This window comes from Podarcis bocagei (assembly GCF_964188305.1).
Source record: "Podarcis bocagei genome assembly, chromosome: 3".
NCBI classification, from domain to species: Eukaryota; Metazoa; Chordata; class Lepidosauria; order Squamata; family Lacertidae; genus Podarcis; species Podarcis bocagei.
Window position 1 is genome coordinate 38,042,110 of NC_138127.1, and position 22,514 is coordinate 38,064,623.

At 40.7% G+C, this 22,514-nt stretch overlaps 1 protein-coding gene across 11 annotated transcripts in view; it reads right to left on the reverse strand.

The window, feature by feature from the left end:
- The window catches only part of FYN (FYN proto-oncogene, Src family tyrosine kinase), a 109,945-nt gene that overhangs the window by 78,280 nt on the left and 9,151 nt on the right, over positions 1–22,514 (reverse strand). For 3 of the 11 annotated variants that reach the window (XM_081186717.1, XM_081186718.1, XM_081186721.1), the window contains exon 1: positions 16,106–16,216. The exons of the other annotated variants lie outside the window; for them this stretch is intronic. The gene's annotated coding sequence lies outside the window, so the exon portion shown is untranslated. Of the gene's footprint in view, positions 1–16,105; positions 16,217–22,514 lie in introns of those variants that run through there. 11 annotated transcript variants of the gene reach the window in all.

Consider the following 22,514-nt stretch of genomic DNA (forward strand, 5'->3'; position numbering starts at 1 on the left):
GATCTCTGGATGCTCTGCATATCCCTTTGCATGACCCCATACAACACTGGAGGTCAAAAGAGATTTGCGGAAGGCAAATGAAGACAAAGGGCTGTATTAAGGATTTTTCTTACCTGGTTAAAAAATCCAGCTTACTACATTTTTTAAAATCTCTGTACCCTTTGCTTGACTATCCTGCCTGTATTTAAAAAGATTACTGGTTGATAGCCTTTGGCTTTCACTACTGGTTTACTGTCTCCAACTTATGGCTTATTAGAACCCACAGCAATAGGATATACTGTGGTACCTCAGGTTACATACGCTTCAGGTTACATATGCTTCAGGTTACAGACTCCGCTAACCCAGAAATATTACCTCGGGTTAAGAACTTTGCTTCAGGATGAGAACAGAAATCGTGTTCCGACGGCGCGGCAGCAGCAGGAGGCCCCATTAGCTAAAGTGGTGCTTCAGGTTAAGTACAGTTTCAGGTTAAGAACAGACATCCAGAACGAATTAAGTACTTAACCCGAGGTACCACTGTATTTTAAAACAAGATAGGTTTTTGATAGTACAAACAAGTTTCTAGAGAATGCTCTTAATCACTCATAATGTGAAATGATTCTCAATTCATTTCCTTCAAAAACGAGAATGAAAGGTGGTTTCTTAATCTTCTCCTGGAAGAAAAAGGAAACAAGCAATTGATAATTTCCAGAGTTATACATTACAGAACTGAACTGGAGGTTCCTTGACTGAAAATTAATTCACTACATTTACTGCTGAGGAAATCCAAAACTCGTGCAAATTTATTCTACTTTTGAAGATTATGTTAAAATGCAAAGCCATATAGATCTACAGTAACTTCTGGTATGATTATAGGCTCTGGGGAAAGATTTGTAGCATAAATGCAGCTGTCATGTTAACAACTTTCTAACCCCCAAAGATATTTTTAACTCCATCCATGCAATTACAAGTATTGATTCCTTTCTTTCTATTTTATCCTCTAAAAGTATAAAGTCAGCCCTTTGAAGTTCTTAACTTTTTCAAGCTATACTTTCCCTCCTATATATTTATAGAAACATCAGATATTCTAAACTGTGTCATTTAGCTTGCTTATAAGTCTCACTTCCATTTGGAAGCAGTTTTAGCATTCACACAGATCTATTTCACAGAACAAATGCTGAGCAGAAAAGACAAGGACATTTTTATATATAAGCAAATGCACTGGTCTACTCAGCAAGAGCAAAACACAGCTTTTTGATCTAGTAACAGGCTCCGAACCACATACTAGTGCCACATGGCATATAATATTTTAAAACTAGTTTTAGACCAAATGATAACTTCAGAAACGCATTCAGTGGCTTCTCATAGTACCCAAAGAGAATCAAATAACCACTCAAAGAAGCAACTCCCCGTTTGCAAGGGGGGTGAATTCCAAGGCACCGCACGAGTTGGCAGGACGTACGTAAGACCCCCCCCCCTTCTGGTGCTGAAAACAGTGCACAGATGAGTTCTACGTGCCTCAAATGTGTGCAGATGGGGAGTTGCCTGCATCTGGTACCCAACATCTCTATCCAATTAGCATATTATGTTATTTATTAATTCATTTAATTTATGCCCTATATCCTCCAGAAATTTCAAAGTTATCATGCCAATTACAGGAAGAGTCGACGTATTGATACATCAAGAATATAGGATAAATGCACCTGCAAAATCTGAAAAGTTGTGGAATTGCTTCATGTGTAACCTACCTAGCTCACAGCACAACCTGCATTTAATCAAGCTTTGGCTCAATTTGCTTCTGTCAGTTTTGCGGTTGCATGGCAGGCTTAAATTGCTAGCTAAGCATATGATGAGGCAATCACACAACTTCGCCAAGAGCCACAAGCAAAATGAAAATGCGAGCAGGGTACTTCATGTATGAGAGGAGGGTTTCAGAAAAGCATACCCAGGGCACACAGATACTACAAAGTTTCATATTGGTTGGGGAAGAAATCTTTAACTATCACGGCCTTCTCCTAAGAATCTTTTGCTGTTTGGCAAAAGTTCAAAGAATTTGCTCGGATTCTAGCACTGTAATCGTATACATGTTTACTCAGAAGTAAGTCCTGCTGTTTTTAATGGGCCTATTCCCTAGTAAGTGTGTTTAAGATAAATGTATGCTCTTTTGGAGGACCATTCATCCTCCATAAAAGGGAGGGGATGAATGGTTACTTTTGGGGTGGGCAGGTAATGGGGAAGGTCACTCTCCCATCCCAGGGACATGGTGTGGCCAGGAGCAGCTAAGCCTCTTACAAAACCCCTGAAGACTGAATATAATTGTTTTTGCTGCAGCCCCAAAATTGACATGCAAAAACTTCAGACCAGCATCAATTAGGGATTGCATCCCAGGGTTCTTTAAGAAGATGCAATTACTATTAAATCAGTTAAAGGTTTACCATATAGCAATGCATCTAGAAGTATTACTCAAAACATCTGCCAAAGCATAGGGAAATTGTTTTTTATTAGTTTATTAAAATATAATGTGCTTTTCCATCCAAAAACCCCTTGAACAAGGAAATGGGGGTTAAAGCAAACTTCCCACTGAGAACTAAAATGTGAAAAGAAACCCAAATTGCCCTTTCAACCAAGGAGAAGCTAATCCTCAAAAGTTAACAGAATATCTCAGATTATCTCAAGACTGAGTTCTTTGCGTGACTCATTTGTTCTTCCAGCACAACAAAAATGCCGACAATCAGTGTTAAGTCTTGACTGTAGCCCGATAATCATTCCATGTCTACAGAACATACCACCACAGGAATTATTAACACATCATGGGTTGCAACATTTTCAACTTAGTTCAAGTCACCCGCCAGGTTTTTTTTCTACTTAAAAACTCTAGGCAGCCTGCAAACTCCAAATATTTTCACTATTTTCATCCAAGAAGATGGAATAACAGACTCACTGACATGGTAAGGTAGAGGTAAAGGTAAAGGTAAAGGGACCCCTGACCATTAGGTCCAGTCGTGGCTGATTCTGGGGTTGCGGCGCTCATTTCGCTTTATTGGCCGAGGGAGCTGGCGTTTGTCCACAGACAGCTTCCGGGTCATGTGGCCAGCATGACTAAGCCTCTTCTGGCAAACCAGAGCAGTGCACGGAAACGCCATTTAACTTCCCGCCGGAGCGGTACCTATTTATCTACTTGCACTTTGACGTGCTTTCGAACTGCTAGGTTGGCAGGAGCAGGGACCGAGCAACGGGAGCTCACCCCATCGCGGGGATTCGAACCACCGACCTTCTGATCGGCAAGTCCTAGGCTCTGTGGTTTAACCCACAGCGCCAGTCATCCCTTAACACACTATTCAGAAGCAATGCAGATGCTGCAGAGGTGTTTGCCATGGGGGGAGGGTAGAACAGCACTGAAGAAATGGTATGTGATTGTTAAAAATGAACAGACTCAACTAATCAAAGCCCATGAAAGGAATCTTGTAGCCCCAGGTCTGATAGGAAACTGATAGTTAGAGCTACTTCAAGACAATGCTTACCAAGAGTTACTTACCAAGGCCTACTTAATCCAGAAGATAGTGGGCCATGGTGAAAGTCCTTAAACATGTATACTTCATATGTGTGCTCAGTCACATTAAAATGTACCTGCCATGTATGCTGCCCAATTCATTTGTAAATGTAGCATGCCAGTGATCAATGGCCTGGTTTTGTTAGGATGATGACATTACACATGAAAGGGAAAGCACACATGGTAACCGCATTTAAATGTATTCAGGCACATGTGAAGACTTTACACAGGTAAGATCATGCCTGTATAAATAAAGCCTAAGGAGAAGTTACAAAATTAGGGTTTTCTGTGTCTGCATTTTGCCACCAAAATGTTTTAAAAGAACATTGTTCAGTGCCGTCACCCAAATTCTCTTCCATTTGATGAGTATGACTTTGGACATATTCATGTCACAGGAGTAGCTGAGGGCACAGGACTTGATGATCTCTTGCTGCTTGGCTTTCCTTAGCTTTCTGCATTACATCTCCTTCTGGGCTTTTGCAGTATCTGTTCCTTACTTTAGCATCTAAAAGCACATTCTGATGCTCCCCCTCTCCATTGCCCAGGGTTGCTGGGGGTGAGGAAGAAAGAGAAGTAGTGTCAAGGACCCACCCTTACGCTAGGAAGCTCATTTCAGTCTGTGGATTCATTCACTTATGGGGTGGGGGGAACTGTTGTGAACAACCCACCCAGCCTCCTATTTCAGTTTTGCTGTGGGCCCATAAACCCTCCCCTAACTTCTGCCAGTTCGCACTATCCTCACTTCTTTTTCAGTGGCACTGCTGGAATTCAAAATGTTTCACTTCCTTTTTATTTTTAATCTTTCATGTTATTCTTTATAAAGCAGAGACTTCTGGAGGCTTCTCCTACCCTCACAGGGCTTCTTTGGAGGTTTTTCTTGAATCAAAAGTAAGGAAAGCCAAACAGAAAACAACAAATGCTATCACTGAAGTAGAATAGCTATTTTCCTTTTTACAAAGCCTCTCCTCAGAAAAACTGACACCAGAGCATTGTAGTCTACTATTGGATGCAATTGCTGCCTGCTGAGTTTCCTTCGTCTTCTGTTCACAGTTTCCATCACTGGCTGAACTATTTTTATCAAGGCCGCTATAACCTGCAAAAGCATGAAATGGACTTTAGTCCATTAAAGCATATACCATAATAAATTTGTCCACTTTTAAGATTCTTTTAAGCCACAATACAATTTTGTTGTTCTTTCACATCTATAAGGCTGCATACGTCTCTGGGCAAATGAACTCATGTATATCTTCCATCTTCTCCTTAAAAGCTTTGCTTATCTGGACTAGGGAAGTACCATCAGAAAGCTCAGAGGAAGGAGAAATTAACAGGCTAGTTATGGTTTTCTGTAACCCACTACCTCAGAAGAAATGCCTTTCAAATGCTTCCAAGAACTACATTTGAGGAAACCCCATGATGACTGACAGGATACTTGGTGCCAGTGCTCTAGTAATACCACTAACTAACTGATACATCAGTTCCTTCCCTCGTATCTTATCTATTTGTCAGATACCAAATCACAAGTCTGATTGGTATGATGGGGGTGGGGGGGACCAGAAGGGTGCTGAGAGCTGCGGCCAGTTCAGCAACACTACAACACTGATAAGAAAATAACTACAGTAGTGGCTTGGTTTAAGAACAGCTTAGTTTATGAACAACTTGGATTAAGAACGCTGCAAACCTGGAAGTAGGTGTTTTGGTTTGTGAACTCTGCTTTGAAATAAGAACATGTTTCGTTTCCTGTTGAGTGGGTTCCATTTGTAAATTGAGTCTGCCGTTGCTATGGGAAAGCAAGCCTTGGTTTAAGAATGCTTTGGTTTAAGAATGGACTTCTGCAACGGATTAAGTTTGTAAACCAAGGTACCACTGTATTTAAATACACCATAAAGCCTGTTACATGCAGAAGGTGAGCAGAAATTAGGACAAGCCATTTCCTAGCAGAGGACAGCTAATGCAAGTTAATGACATACACTTTTATGTCCAAATGGGAGCTTTACATTAGTGGCTGGTGCTAAACTGTTTAAAGATTCATTTTACCAGATGTAGGAATATATACTAAGTCACGCTACTGGTAAATCTATCTATACTGACTGGCAACAGCTATTCAGGCTTTTAGGCGGGGGTCTTTCCCAGCCCATCCTAGAGAGACCAGGGATTGAGCTTGGGACCTTTCTGCAGGTAAAGCAACTGTTCTACCTCTGAGCTATGGCCTTCCTAAACAAACAAGGCGACAGCAATGCTAAGGAAAAAGCAAGACTATAATCTCTTCTATCGTAAAGGTTTCAAAATAAAATGAACCAAAAGCCCAAAGTTCCACACTCTTTCTAGCTGTAGAGGAAAACATGTCCTCTCAGCAGCCATTGCAAAACAAATTAATAGATTTATCACTAAAAAACAAACAAACCCCACAAACACAAATTAATGTTTGTTTTAAAATTAAATTAACGGTAGTTAAGGGCTTTGTTTTGACCTATAAAGCCTTAAACAGCTCGTACACTTAAATCACAATACTTCAATAACTGCCCATATGAACCAACCTGGACCCTGTGATCATCATCTGAGGCCCTTCTTCATGAGTCTCCTCCACATAAGGTCCAGAGGGCCTCTTCTGTGGTGGCTCACCATTTGTGAAATGCTCTCCCCAGCGAGGCTTGCCTGGTGCTGACATTGCATATCTTTAGGCGCCAGGCAAAAACATTCCTCATCTTCCAGGACTTTGGCTAATTAAACAATTGATGGCCATTTAAACAGTGGCGGGGGGTGTTATTGTTTTTGTTTGTTACTATGTTATGCACTGTTGTGTTTTTATATTGTAAAACACTGTGATCTCAGATAAAGGGTGGTATAGAAATTTAATAAATTATTATTACTATTGGAACAAAACAAGAAGTCATCTGCATGATATCTTCCACAGCTTTTCTACTTGTAAGCAAACGAGATTATGGGAGATATAGCCCCAGTCCAAGGGATCCCAGCACTATGTAAGACAGCATAGAAAGGTTAATGGTAGTTACTTTCAAAATTATAATAACATGGAGAATGCGGCTGCAGTATAAACAAAGTAGGTTCCAGAGATCATTTAGGGGTTATAGTGGACAGCATAGCTGGTTCTAGTTTTGAGTAGCCTAAGCAGTATCCCATCAAATGGGTCATCTGCCCACCAGTTTCCTCTGTTCAGTGCAGCAGTGTTGCCCTCTGAGGACACTGAGACATCAGTAGCTGCCCAATGGTAGACCCCTATAATGTCATCCAAGTATGCAGGAGGTCAGCACTGGGACAGAGGCACTAAGCTACAGTTCTCATCCAAATTCATTAATCCCTGGCCCTCAGGCATGAAGCACCCACCACATTAGCACCCAGATAGTTTTAACATTTTAAAAGAAATAATTTTTGTGTACCTAATATTTTATTGCTCCTGACAGTTGCCAAAGAGCACTAGCTTTGAACAATTCGTTTATGAACTGAACAGTTGTGGTATAGGCAAGCTTCCCACACACTGCTTAACCATGTGGCTTCATTAGGAAATGGAAAAGAAAAGCTTATTCAGTTTTTTATGACTATTCACCCTTTAGCATCTCAGCTGAGGGGGACAAGTGATCCTATTTATGTGAGCTGCAGCCATCACGTTTTTTTGTGAGCTGGAAGCCACAAGCCTCATTTAATGCAGACCAATGAATATGCCAGCCACGTTCTGAAAATGCTTATCTTAAAAATATCGGGAATTGTTTGCACTTTAAGCTGCAAGCAGATTTAGAAATACTGAGTAAATTTACTGTGTGTATGTGTGTGTGTTATTGTATTGTATACACATTTGAAAAACACACACTCCACTATGAATGCAGGCTTTTTTTTTCCAGTAAAAAAAAAAGGGCAGCAATTGTTGTCTTTTGCAACAAGGATAAAATGTTTGAATATACTTTCATCAACCTCTTGATGCACTCTGCAGAAGAATACTGAGCTAAACAATGACTCAACTGCACTTTCCTTCTCTGTTCCTTCTGTGCACATTCAAGCCACTGCCACATTCTGCCGCTTAGTCTAGTTACTATATAACCTCTTTTGCTAGCCTCCACTCATGCCAAATACCTTGAGAATGGATGTCCTAAAGCTCTCTCTCTCTGCCACTACACTCATTACCATTGTTCCAATCCTTAAAACCTTTAAGTCTCACTATCAGTTTACAAACTGAAATGAATTGACTAGTATTTACCACTCCACCTCTGATTATCCCCCCCTACACTAACAGTCACTGATTTGTCCTTCTCCTTTTGTCCTTAGTGCATAGCTCTATGTGCCTCTAGCCCAAATCACATCTGCATTTTCAAGCAGTTAAAATGCTATTCAGGAAATTCTCCCTGCTTCACCCCATCCACTATTCCTGTGGATTATCCAATAACCTGCTTTGATATTGTTACTGCCACCCTCCCCTCTTGATAGTGTGTGGAAGGTAACACTTTCCTTGTTTGCCTATCCGGTGTACTTACTGGTCCATACTCTCCTGCAACTTGATGCAAATAGAATCCCATCATGTCATTGTTGGTGACTGTCAAGAAAGTGTTTAACTCACATTTCTGCACTACTCCTTCCTACCCACACTTCATTCGAATATTTATTTATTCATTCTCTCTTCCCTTCTAGTTTCCTGTGAAGCTGACAACACCATGGAAAGCCCTGGTGAAATCGAAAGTTATCTTATCAGCTGTTGGTTTTTAAACAAGAACATAAAATTATACATGCCCTTTTGGAAAACAACGACGAAATAGACAAGGCTTTTTCCTGACCTTATTGGTTTGATCAAAGAAGAAAGAAAGGTTTGGAAGATGCTGACACAATCATAGAAAAGGAAGTAGAATTGGGTAAAGGAGCTGAACCCCTTAACAGTAACCAAAGTGACATAGTGAGGAGAGATTAAAATGCTAAAAAACATATTCCCAAGTAAGCCAAGCTCTATGGAAAATAGTTGGTGGATCGCTAAAACTATTGCAGATTTCGAAAAAATCTGCTCAACAGCAACACACATGAAAAATGCAGAATGAAATGTGGTTGTAAATCTATCTTATATGGCCAGCAATCAATTTAATAGCATTATACAGTACAGTGGTACCTCGGTTTACATACACCAGGTTACAGACTCCGCTAACCCAGAAATAATACCTTGGGTTAAGAACTTTGCTTCAGGATGAGAACAGAAATCGTGCTCCGGCGGCGGCGTGGCAGCAGCCGGAGGCCCCATTAGCTAAAGTGGTGCTTCAGGTTAAGAACAGTTCCAGGTTAAGAACAGACCTCCGGAACAAATTAAGTACGTAACCAGAGGTACCACTGTACATCAATTAATGCTTCATTTTTGTCTTTCACACATGCACAACAACAGTGGGAAAGAACCTCAAAAGCCCTTTTAAGCATGTGAAATCTGTCTTTGTCTTGTATACTCCTGTCTTAAATGCCTCTTGTCATGCTTGCATCAGCCTTATCCTCTACATCAACCAAATTAGCACATTATTCTGCCTACAGATTTCTCCTTAAAGCAAAATATACTTTTGCCAAGATTTTCCTGGACCTCACATTTTCTACACACTGCTGGGTCAGCTAGATTCTATTGCATTCCCATGTAGCCTTTAACAAATCTTATCCTCTTTCCTCTATTTTCGTCTCGTCTAGCTGCATCCTTTCATTAGAAATTACATCAGTCCTGTCTACTCTGCAGCATTTCTACGATGCTGGCACGAAGCAGATATGAAATAGTATTCAGGTCAGGAGATGGGTCCCAAACAAAGACATTCTTTGCCCAGTGGTGGAGATTCCTTTCTGGCTAACAAGGTTGATTATCTCCCATGCAGAGTCTACCAGCATAGTCTGTAGTCCAAAGGCTCTTCCAGACTAGCAGGTGGTATTCAAAAACATACTTGAAATTCAGGTTGTTAAATTAAAATGGATTTGGTATGCTTGCACAACAAACAAACAAACAAACAACCAGATGTAGAGGATCAAAAGAACACCCATCAGTTTACATGGGGAGGAGGAAAGCCAGTTCCTTTGTGACTTTCACTATTAGGGTTCTTGTTGAAAGTTTCAATATATGGATTTCCATAAATTTATTTCACCTATGCTGATATAAATCTTGACCATTTGGCAGGAAGGAAGAAAACTAACTAAATAAAATTGTAGCAACTGTAATGCAAACACAATTTTTATCTCATACAAAGAGATGGATGCAACATGAATGCCTGGGCCGCCTTTTTGAGCAAGATCTTTCAGAGACCCTGATACCAACAATCTTACTTCTTTCCATACATTTTCCATTAGAATCATAGAATTAAATAATCTCTTCTTCAAATGCTGCTCCTACAGACATTTAGGCTGCAATCCTACTCACACTTACCTGGGAATCAATCCCTAGAAATAGCTCAGGCTTACTTCTAAGTACAGGATTGCGTTGCAAATCCACTGAAAATATCTCAACTATCCTGCACTACACTCTTTAAATTCACTCAGACTTGACTGTCCTTTACCAATATATAAGAAGAAGAAGAAGAGTTTGGATTTGATATCCCGCCTTTCACTCCTCTTCAGGAGTCTCAAAGCGGCTAACAATCTCCTTTCCCTTCCTCCCCCACAACAAACACTCTGTGAGGTGAGTGGGGCTGAGAGACTTCAGAGAAGTGTGACTGGCCAAAGGGTCACCCAGCAGCTGCTTGTGGAGGAGCGGAGACACGAACCCGGTTCCCCAGATTACGTGACTTAACCACGCTCTTAACCACTACACCACACTGGCTCTCATTAGAATCCTCCAGTAGCTACATCACAGATTTAATTCAACAACAACTTGGAAAAAATGTTTGAAGACCACTAAGCTTAAAGCAGTTAGCCCTGCAAAGGCATTAGTATGCTTTATGCAGACCCAGGTAAGATATCTGATTTGATTTATTCTGCATTCACATCTCTGCAACCACTTTAAAGATAGTACAGAATGAGTTTGTCATGCCGCCTTAAACTGCATTTTAGCTGCAGTTGAAGTTGGTGACATTGAATATGTGAAAGTCCTGCCAAAAGTACAAATTAAAGGACTAGAATTCTCAACATTTTGATTACGTTGTCCCAAGGCTATCCAGATTATGTAAAAAAAGAATGTTTATGCAATCCCAGTATGTGACAAGATTGCTGTTCTCTGTGATACACAAAAAAACTCACAAGCGTGTTTCACTGCTGGAAGCTTATTTCCAATTCCAGTTTTAGACAATTAAGAGACACTAACTTGGACTGGCAATGGTTGATGACGAATTGCAGTGGATTGTTTTCAGTGGAATGAGCATGTGGATGTACATTTGGATAAGGCCCAAATGCTCACTCCAGTGAAAACAATGTAGTGCAAATAACTGAGCAGCACTCTGATCAACGATGCATGCCTAATTAAACAAAGGGAAATCCATGCAAAGAAACATGTTTCCATATGTGGAACTTCTCAGATGGATTAATACAACCTAGCTAGGATACCCATTGCATTGCCTCTGCTCAACAGGGCAGCACCTAGCCAAGGTATAAGGACTGGGGTGGGTCTCCCTGAGCTTGGCTCCAAACACCCATCTCTGCAGGTAGCTATTTCTGGTCTCCATGTGCCCCATCTGGGAAGTAACAGGCTCAAGACCCTCCAAGAAACTACACCTGGCTTGTCTTTGGCTTTATGACTGAAGGCAGAAAAACCAGGTTCATCTCCTGAAGTCGCTGCAGTGGCACCGGCTCATGGTAGGGGCAAGGAGGGAGAGAAGTAGCTTGTTTTCTCTCCCTTTCACCGACTGAAAGGGCTGTGCTACGTTGGGATAATGCCTCCTTTACAGTTTAAAAGCAGAGATGGCAAACCTCCAGTTCAGTGGCCTGATCCAGGCCATGTGCCTGTGTGCGAGTGCAAGAGTGAGGTGTTGCCTCAAGAAGGTTGGCCAAGGCTAAAAGAGGCCATGATTTTTTAAAAAGGCTTGACACTTTTGGGGTTGGAAGTCTTGTGTGCAAAGAAATCAGTACTGGAAGATGTGCATGTGCCTATGCACAATTCACAGTAGTGAATTGCTGGCGTTCTTGTAACTTAAATGGCAGCATGTTGCCTCGTGGTTGGAAAGATTAGGAGGGGGAACTGGGATCTCAGGAATGCAAGTATCTTTTCAGCCCAAGGGCAGTGTGCATGTGCCTTCTTCTTCTGCCATTTTAGTCTGTGTCTGTTGTTGTTGTTTTAAAGAAGTGTAGATTTTCCTGCACAACTCAGGAGCAGGAAGTGTGCCCTGGCACAGATAAATATACTCATCTTCTCTTTCTGACCCATTTTACCACTGATCATGTTAGCACATGGGACATCCACTTGTGCCAAAAACAGAAATGAACACATGTCAACTAATCAGACTAACATTATAATTTGCAGGATTTAGCCTATGGTTCCTCTGAAAAAGAAAGAAGAGGCCTGATGTTGAATATAATATCTCATATAAACTTATGCATTAACCTTCTCATACATGGGACCTATGAATTTCAAGGGTGTTCACTACTGATAATTTTATCCATAAATATGTATGGGCTTAAGTAAGCTGTTTTCTGACCTATGAAACAGTCTTTTAAAATGTGTTTTTATAAAAAGAAACGATTGTTCTTATAATTAAGTGTTCTTTGTATAACTACAACATTAATATGTACTAGGCAACTGTATTGTGAAGATTATAAGTCTGTGCTAATATGCTGCTTTGGCCTTTTGCCCACTAGTAATAATAAACTTTTGAATTAATTTTCTCCAGGGCTACAATTTTCAATCGATTTAATTGATAGCTTTACTAAAGCTTCAATGACAGATTAAAATTAGTATTACTCCCTATTTAATCAGTGGGTTTGAGATTAGGAGCAAAACTGAACATAGAGACAGATTCAAATGAGTTGCCAAATTATACATTTCCTTGCTCAGATACATTAATTTTGGTGGCTTGCAACCATCATCTCAAATATGGGTAAAGCATCATAGCCCTGCAATGTCTTTGGTTTGGATTAAAATCCAAGCCAGTCAAGATTTGAAGTCCTCCCTTCCACCCTGACAGATGCCAGCTGAATGAGGAAAAATGCATTTTCAGCATGGCTATAACAACATGCCATGTATCAGAGGGGTGTGGAAGGGAGGGAGAGACCTGCTGGTCCTAAGATCTGCAAAAAAGTTAAGGTGATGGAAAGTAGCTGAAGAAAGAAACAAAACATTATCGTGCTCCCAAGGACATATTTAGGAATATCATATAATCTGATTTGATTGACAATTGGGTGAGAATAAATTGAGCAATTTTCTGAGTAGAGTAACATATCTTGGTTTTTGAGCTTACCCCATCACTACAGATCAGGCTGAAAATAGCATATTTCATCAGTTGGCTGCTTTAAAAAGTAATAGAAGAAGAAGAGTTTGGATTTGATATCCCGCCTTTCACTCCCTTTAAGGAGTCTCAAAGTGGCTAACAATCTCCTTTCCCTTCCTCCCCCACAACAAACACTCTGTGAGATGAGTGGGGCTGTGAGACTTCAAAAAGTGTGACTAGCCCAAGGTCACCCAGCTTCATGTGGAGGAGCGGAGACGTGAACCCGGTTCCTCAGATCACGAGACTACCGCTCTTAACCACTACACCACACTGGCTCTCATTTCGGGTCATAGCTGAAATTACGCAACCATCACCAAAATATTATGGGCTGGTTCCCATGACAGAGTAGGCGAAAATATAGTGCAGAGAGATGGCATGAATGTGTGGGCTCCCGGAGCTAAGCTCACAACCTCTTTGCTTCCCCCCAGTCCTTTTTACTGTTGTACCACTTTGAACTAAGCCAAGGTTTGGCTTCGCGTGTCATCCAAACTGGGACTTGTGGTTAAGCTTTCTCCTCGCTAACTGCGATCTGTTACCTTGGCAAAGTGACTGCAAGGTTTTTGCCAGGACCGCACACATTTGTGGAGCCTTGCTAAGCCACACTTTGGCTTACCATGCTGCGAGAACCAAGCCAATGTTATGTACCAAATCAAAGAATTCTAGTACATTGCCTAGTTAAGCCCCACCCCGCATAATCAATCAACTTTGCAGGGGGCCAAGCCCCCTCAAATATTTTATTCTGGGGGCCAAAAACTCCCACGGCCCCTAGGAGTTGGCTCCTATGCCAAGAAGATATCAGTCCTGTCATACTGCTGCTCCTCTACTTTCGGAACTTGGATCCTGTCTGATAGTCTTTAAGATAAGGAATTGATGAGACCGATCCACTATGAATAAGCAAAGTTTTGTAGCTCCCCAAGAATGAAAACTTCTGTGGCAAAATGCAAGCTATTTATCCCTATGAAGCGGGGTTCTTGAAGTTCTCTTGCACATGATAAAAATGTTAAATATTTATGGACACACTTTCCTTCTTTTCACTGTATATCATATGAACCTCAATAGGGGTTTTTAAAAAAAAAAAATCCCAATGATCTTTAAGTTTAGGAGCAGAAGGCAGAACAGGCATTCTGAGAACACATCTGACAATATTAAGTCAATTAATACTGATACGCGAATAAAACATTCAGCAGAGCAAAATTCCACAGAAGACTTCCAGCAGCGTCACACACACAAAACGGCACACTTTCCCACTCAGAAAATACATAATAATAATAATAATTATAATAATAATAATTTATTATTTATACCCCGCCCATCTGGCTGGGCCTCCCCAGCCACTCTGGGCGGCTTCCATAAAAACCAAAAATACAATAAAATATCACACGTTAAAAACTTCCCTGAACAGGGCTGCCTTAAGATGTCTCCTGAATGTCAGATAGTTGTTTATCACTTTGACATCTGCTGGAAGGGCGTTCCACAGGGCGGGCGCCACTACCGAGAAGGCCCATTAAAGCTTTTCACCATTTTGCTCCCTTCCACACTAAAACTGATAAGCATAATATAAAAAGCAGTTGAATATTGGAAAATGTGGTTGGAGAAAACAGCAAACAGATGGCTCAGCAAGATATAGGGCTGCTGGTTTTGCTCTTAATTTTAGTTGTATTTTAAAAACATTTCTAACCACCCCAATGGATTTACAATGCTGCAAGTTAAATAGATCTTTTTATTTTAAGTGCATTGAAACGGGCACACCATACATAATAATTCTTGTATAACAAAAGTCCCTTTTTATTATTTTTAAGCACTTCAAATAAGAAACCTAATGACTTCACCACATGCAAAATATATAGCATGAGATCTTACTTGTTTAATAGCACAAGACAACTATGAACCCCATGGGAAGCACCCCACATATTTTTATCTTTTTCCCTGGGAATTTTTGTTCAAACTAGTAACAAAATAACAGTGTTCCCATATCCTTTTTTATTTTTTATTTTTTAAATCAGTGCAAGCCAGTGGGAACTTTGTCTTCAGTATTAACTGTTGCAGTTGGGGATCATGCAGTCCCAATGAAACAGTTGAAAAAGACTTGCCCATTTAATAAAAAACACACACGCCTGCATGTGATATTTATTTATTTAATCTGCATTAAGGCACACACAGAAAGGGGGCAGTATTAAGGTGCTTAGCCATATCCTGATGATCCCACCCCACCCCACAATTCTGCATACCTGAATTTACGTTTGGATACCCTACATTGCATTCAGTGTAGCACTATGGCGAACATTCTGTCAGTAGAAGGATTTCGCCTTGCATGAGGGAACATCCTTCTCCACACAAGTGCCCCTAAATCTGCTCTTGGGGTTTCCCAGAGCAAGAGTCTGCGTGGTTTTCCCCCTTGCCCTGCTCCTTTCCCAGGGAAAACCTGTTCTTTAGTGCTAAATTGGACTAAACATCCAATATGGAGAGAAAACTCACAGTGGATACTGTGAGAACAGGATGCTGAGCCAGATGGGCTCTTCTTATGCTCTTTCCATGTCTGGAGAGCAATTTGGACACAGCACTGACCTCCCCAGGTTCCTTTTATCCTGTACGCAATAAATTCATGAGAAAGCGGAGAGATCTTTCCCCAACCTTTCATCTCTGAAAGCAGGAACACTACAAATCAAGATTTCAGAATTAGTGTTCACAAGTGTCTGACTCTGAAATGATATTCACACATATCAGTGCCACTCAAGTTCCGAACCTGCAAAGGAACCCAATGCCCTTAACATTTGTGAAACTCAAAAACCATGCAGTGTTACAAATGTCAATGCTAACGAAATACTATTTCCTGACCCTACCAACAACAGAATAGAGGAGAAAAGAAGTTTTTGGGTGGCACATAATAACCTATGTAAAAGAAAAAAATTGTTAAAGAAGACGGCATGTTTCGGCACTTTCTTGCCATGTTTCTTGTTAAATCTGGGGAAGGCTATCAAGGAAGAGAAATAAAATAACCTAAAAATAAAAAAATGCAAAACTTTTCAACATTCAGTGGTTGGTTAACTTGTATTCTCAGATACCCAGGTTCCCAAATACCCCAACCAGGTCCATCTGAATAATTTCTCAGTTGGTTCTAGTAAACAACTTAGATAGTGCTTTTAAGGGGTCAAGGCCTAACAGCGTCTTTTTACAAGGTTTCACAATTTCATTGAGAACATGAAATACATACCTGCATATTGAATGAAATAATACAGCAGTAGCTCATCTCAGGCAGCAGCTGGGGCTCTCATGCAAACGTCGCTTTGTGTCAAAGCCAAGTCAAGAAGATTCTGCTGTTTTCCTTGAGGACAAGAAGATTTTGTTTTCATTCTCATATGAACCAGTTTTTAAATATATCAAAGTGTTTATATGCCATCATACAGGATGAGCTAGAAATCCATTGCTACATATTCTGCTCCATATTTAAATGTCACAGCAGCCACTGAAAAAAAACAAACTCAGCAACAAATCCTCTTATTATCTGCTGTTTTTACTACTCAGCATGTGATGTTTTAAAGTATGACGGCAAAGCATGTTTCCTCCTATATTCTCTTAACCTATACAATTTATTTTGCTCACTTGACATTCATGCTCATATGTTAGTAAAAGAGATTCCACTCCAGATTTTAGCTTGCCAGTAACTTCAGCGTAGGTGAACAATGCCAGAAACTAATGAATACTCAATCTATTCACTGAATTGCAAATCAGACAAGAAATTTCTTCCTCCTCCTATGACTTCTTTCTAAAAGGTTTCTTTTTTGCATCTAGGTCTCTTTCCTTATAAGCAGAACCCTTGGAATCCACAACCAAAATACCAAGCCTTTTGTAAACATCGTAACGTTGCCTTGCTTTAATTTTTAATATTGTGAAGAGATCACAGCAGCTTGCAAAACTAGGAATCAGATGACACTCTTGAGATTGGCAAGTCTTTTTCTCTGGCGCCACAGGATGCCAGCCAATTATACATATATATAAATCATTACATTTTCACACCAAAAAATGGGCATGTAGTCATAAAATGAATTGTATTACAATGCATTAGACCCAAAAAGACTTTCGGAAATCACTGGAAGCAAGTATGTTACAAGAACATTTTAAATGTTCTTATGTAGCAGCTACATAAATGGCACATCTAAAGGCAAGATGAGACAATATTTGCAGAATTTGCAATATTTGGCAAAATCACTGGGGCCAAGAGTGCAGCTGTCTAGCTTAATTAAGTTTCTACTTGCTGCAAGGATTTAGGTCAAACCCTTAAAGTTACTCATGGGATTTTACAATCTGACATTTTCTTAAGGTCTGCAATGCAGACAGTAGTGTGTAACATGCAAATGAACAGGAGATCAGAGGAATCTAAGATACATAACATCAAGATCCTTCAGGGTCACTAGTTTAAAATTATACAGGTCACAACAGTGGCATGTACAAGTTGCTGCCATATGTTGGCTCCTTGGTCTCTCCTATGGGAAGCAACTATAGGAATTTCAAAACAGTTTCTATTTTGGCTGCTGTCCATAGAACAACTCCATATAATTTGCATCCTCAATAATATTAGTTGAGGCCCAGCACAGAGTGGACACAGTGACACAGCTAGATTTACAGGTTCAACAGCAGTGTGAATAAACAAAACTCTGAGATTTTTTTTTTAATGCAATTAGGAATGAAAAACTTTTTTAAAATGTATGTTGACTAATTTGTAACAGCCACATGGCTAACACGCAGACATGCAAGAGCTTTTAATAACTGAGACTTTGTTAGTAGTATTTATTCACTGCTGTTCTCAAACAGTAAGTCAAATCTTAATCTCATTAAAATCTGTCAACAGTCCATATAAGAAACAGATTTTACTTTTCTGCACACAAATACACACGCTGCCCCAGCCATATATAGACAACTAATGAGGAGTGCTTGGTGATGCCTGGGAATTTTTAGAAAGCAATAAATATGGTGATTTTTAAATGGATAGTGTAATTTGTGAATTTGGATCCATCATACCAAAACCCAGGTAAAGTTATGTTGTGGTCCACTATATTGATTCAAAATGGTGACCAGCATCCAAATGTCTGCAAAGACCGCCACCCTCATCTTAGGAACCCTCATGCCCAGTTCAGTGAAGAGGCAGCTGAACCTATGTTAAAAATGGATGAAGTCACACGAAACTGGTGCTTTGGTCCTCCATCTTGATTTAAAATGGCACCTGGCATCCAAATAGCGACAAAGTCCGCTGCCCTACATCAGAAACCATCATGCCAAGTTTGGTGATTATATCCTGAGATGCGGCTGAACCCATAGAGAACAAACATACAAACAACCTTCCAAAATACAGTACTGTATATAATAGATAAAAATAGTGAATATTCCTGCTACCCTTCTCCAGTATACAACAAAGGAGATGAAGGAAAGCACCAGGCAAAACAAGAGGAGAGAAGCTCTAAAACCTAGACGATCCAGACCTACAAGTTCTGGAGGTTACAAGTTCCTTACCTCTGAACTAAAGTCTACTGACTTCATTCAGACTAATATGTTTTGACTTATAATCTTCATCTGTCACTGTAAAGAAGGTAACCCTCTTTATCTTCCGCTTCTGCTTATAATTGCAACTATCAAAATGCAGTGAGCTGTATAGATAAAATTTAGTGCACCTTAGAGGCTGTCACTTCACTATACAGCAAAACAGTTCCATTCATCTCCACCCCAGAGTCCTCTTTTCATTTAATAAACCCCCTCATCTCCAAATTGAAAGCTATTATTTAAACAAAAATATTTTTCTTCTTTGTTTGCAAATATTTTTTAAAGAACAATAGCTGTGAACCTGAGATGTAGCTTCACATGGGCAAGTGAGACTCCTCCACTGAAAGCAAAAGCAAGAATGTCTGTAAAAAATATATACTCAGGTACTAAATTCAGAGTAGGGTACATAGAATAGGAGAATATATGTTAATGATCAACACTTTTGGTGGATTGCAGTATATTAAACAAAATGTTCAGTAATATTGTTGCCATCTTCTGGATTTGTTTTTTTTAATGGTCCAGTGTACAAAGTTATTCTCAGCACATATAACAAGCGTTTGCCTTCTGAAAATACACATTTGTAAAACAGCAGGCTGTTTATACTAGAAACAAGGTTACATTTAACTTTAGATGAGCATTAGAAAAGCAGAACCTTATCTAGTCCAGCATTCTGCTTCCCACTGTGGCCAACCAGGTGCCTCTGGGAAGCACACAAGCAGGACATCAAGGCAATAGTCCTCTCCTGTTCTTGTTCCCCAGCACAAGAGACTTCCTGCTGTTGATCCTGCGGAATGCATTTAGCCACCATGACTAGTAGCCACTGATAGCTATATCCTCTATCAATTTGTCTAATGCCCACTTAAAGCCACCTAAATTGTCAGCCATTTCCACATCTTATGAGAGCAAATCACATTGTTTAATTTTGTGATGCTGCCTTGGAAACTTCAGCTGGTGCAGAATGTAATGACTAGATGACAGAAACAGCTACCAGAAGCAGCTCTGTTGACTTATTTGCTTGCAGCCATAATTCTGGGCAGCATGAGTTTCAAAAGCCCTAGCAACCATATACGGAGTGGGACCCAGATACCTGCATGAACATCACAAGAAATGAGACATAAGAGCATAAGAAGAAGAACCCTACTGGATTAGAACACATGTCCATCTAATCTCACAGTGGCCAATTAGATGCCTGTAGGAAGCCCACAAACTAGACCTGAGTGCTACAGCACTCTCCCCACTCATGTTCCTCAGCAACCGATATTCAGAAACATATTTCTTCTGCCACTGGAGGTAGTACATAATCACTAAATATGATAGTCATTGGCAGCTTTATCCCTCCCTGCCCCAATAAATTAGCAGAATCTCCCTTTAAAGCTATTGAAGTTGATAGCCATTGCTACATGTTGTGGGACCAAATTGTACCATTTAACTATGTGCTCTGTGTTTTGCTGTCATTAGAGACCCTTCTTTGTGCTCCCTTACATTCGGAAATGAGGCAGGTGGTGATGGCCCCCTTATGAATACCCTAGAGACTCACATGCCACCTTCACTAACAAGTTTCAGACAGCAGGTCAAATTATTTTATTCACCAGGCATTTTAACTGGCTTTATGGACAGAACCCAAAAGTTTGTATATGAATTGATTTTATTCCCTGATTTTAAATTTCTAGGGCTTTTTTTTTTTAATTTGCTGATTTTCTTGTTTTTAGTTATTTGCTGGAGGTGTTTTTTGTTTTTGTTTTTTCAAACCCTTCAACCTTTACCTGTTTTGGAATTGGTTTACAGATCGAAAAGAACATAAAAATATCTTAAATAAATGAATAAGTACAGTTATTCAAAATTAGGGCTAGAGGGAAAATACATAAGCTCAATTTGCAACAGCAGAAGCATTACTATCAAATCCTCTGAAGCCACAACTAAACATATTTCATGTGTAGAAGATATACAAGCTCACGAAGAAATGAGTGATTGTATATATTTGGGGTGTAAGATGGACTAAATGCCTCAAGGCAAAGTTAAGATTTCCCCTGAAAGTAGTGTTTTGTGTTGCTTGTTCTGAAGGGTATGTGTGTGAAATCATCTATCAGAATAATGGCTGCTAAACAGAATGATGGTTTCCATTTTGAAGCCATATTAATAGACTGAAGGCTCTCTCTAAAGTAATTACCTGGACACAAAAAGGAAAGGGGGGAAATCATTTGGGGGAGAGATGAAAGTGCTTGCTGGGAAGAGTGAAAAGGTATCAGGTGTCCCTTGGTTTGCTTCTGGCACCCTTCATTGCCCAGAATATTGGCAAGGAAATTGCTATTAAGTCAACCTGAGCTGAAAGGACAAAGTGGTATTGGTAGTGCTTCCAAGCATTTTAGAACAGTTAACCTAGAAAAAGACAACACATTCCAGTGACTGTTCACAAAACATAAAAGAAATCCTTTGAGCCTGACATTTACCAGAATTCTGAAGCCCATTCCATCCATTTCTTACAAACTAACCATCCACTCATGGGTTCACAATGATTACCACAGAATCACAGAGCTGGATTCAGGCACCTACCTATTGATTAACTTTCAGAATTCAAACCACAGGATACTAAAACCAGAGAGAAAACGTGAGAGGACATTTTTTAAGATAAATTCATGAACACTAATAAATCCCATTCACTATAAACTACAAGCTTTACTGTGTACAATTTCACATTATCCAGTACACCATATTTGTGATCCATTGAAGCACATGAACAAAACATTTCCATGCATGATGGGTAGTTGTCATCAAACAACTCTTCTCGCAATGGTGTCTCATGCCTCATGGAGTGCTTTATATCCCAGCCCATGAGAAGGAAAATTCTAGATGCTCCAGAAAGAAAATAGGTAATTTTTATTTTATTTTTTTGCTCAGTCCTTGAGGCATGTTGCCCCATCAGCCTTCACTGCCCTCATTTCCTTTCTCTGAACTCTAGATTATTTGTTCAGGAAGTGACTACAAGAAAAAAGCTGAAGACTGGAGAAATGTGCTGTATCTTAGGTTCAGGAGCAAAGTTGAAGTCGCTAAAGTTCTAGGAAAGGCTCTGCAATCCGCTGGTATCCTTTAGCATCTCTGAAATAAGATGCCAGCTGAAGGTAATTTCTCACTTTACATTTTATAAATGTATACCGTATTTTTCGCCCTATAGGACGCACTTTTTCCCCTCCAAAAATAAAGGGGAAATGTGTGTGCGTCTTATGGGGCGAATGCAGGCTTTCGCTGAAGCGTGGAGAGCAAGAGGGGTCGGTGCGAACCGACCCCTCTTGCTCTCCAGGCTTCAGGAGAGCCCCGTCGCCAGCCCCGCAAACTCGGGGGACAGCGGGAGAGGCGCGGCGCGCCTTTCCCACTGTCCCCCGACTTGGCTAGAAGGCTGGTGGGGGGGAGAAGCCTGCTCCTCCACGTCGCCATCCCCGCAAACTCGGGGGACAGAGGGAGAGCCGCGCCGCGCCTTTCCCGCTGTCCCCCGACTTGGCTAGAAGGCTGGCGGAGGGCTTTCCCCTCCTGCAGCCCCGCAAGTTCCCAGAGCGATGCCAAAGCTGCACGCAGCTTCCACATGGCTCTGGGTCCCGTTCTGTGGGATGGGGGAGGGGGAAGCTCCGCAAGCTCCCAGAGCGATGCCAAAGCTGCACGCAGCTTCCACATGGCTCTGGGTCCTGTTCTGGGGGCTGGGGGAGGGGGAAGCTCCGCTTTCCCCGCCCCCAGCCCCACAAGCTCCCAGAGCGATGCCAAAGCTGCCAAAGCCGGAGCTTCCCCAGCCCCGCGCCTGGGGGGGGATAATTTTTTTCCCTTTATTTCCCCCCCCCAAAAAAAAAATCTAGGTGCGTCCTATGGGCCGGTGCGTCCTATAGGGCGAAAAATGTGGTATGTTTCTCAAGTACAAAATGCATAAACTTCCTATTAGTTGGGAACAGCTCATACACATTGAAATTGCCACTTTTTCCAATGAACTATATCTAAAAGTGGCTCAATTCTTTCTTGATGCTGTCTGTACATATTTAATGAGCAAAAGCGGGGATTTAACACACACATGCATCATTCTCAACTAAATCAACAAGATGCCTGTTTAT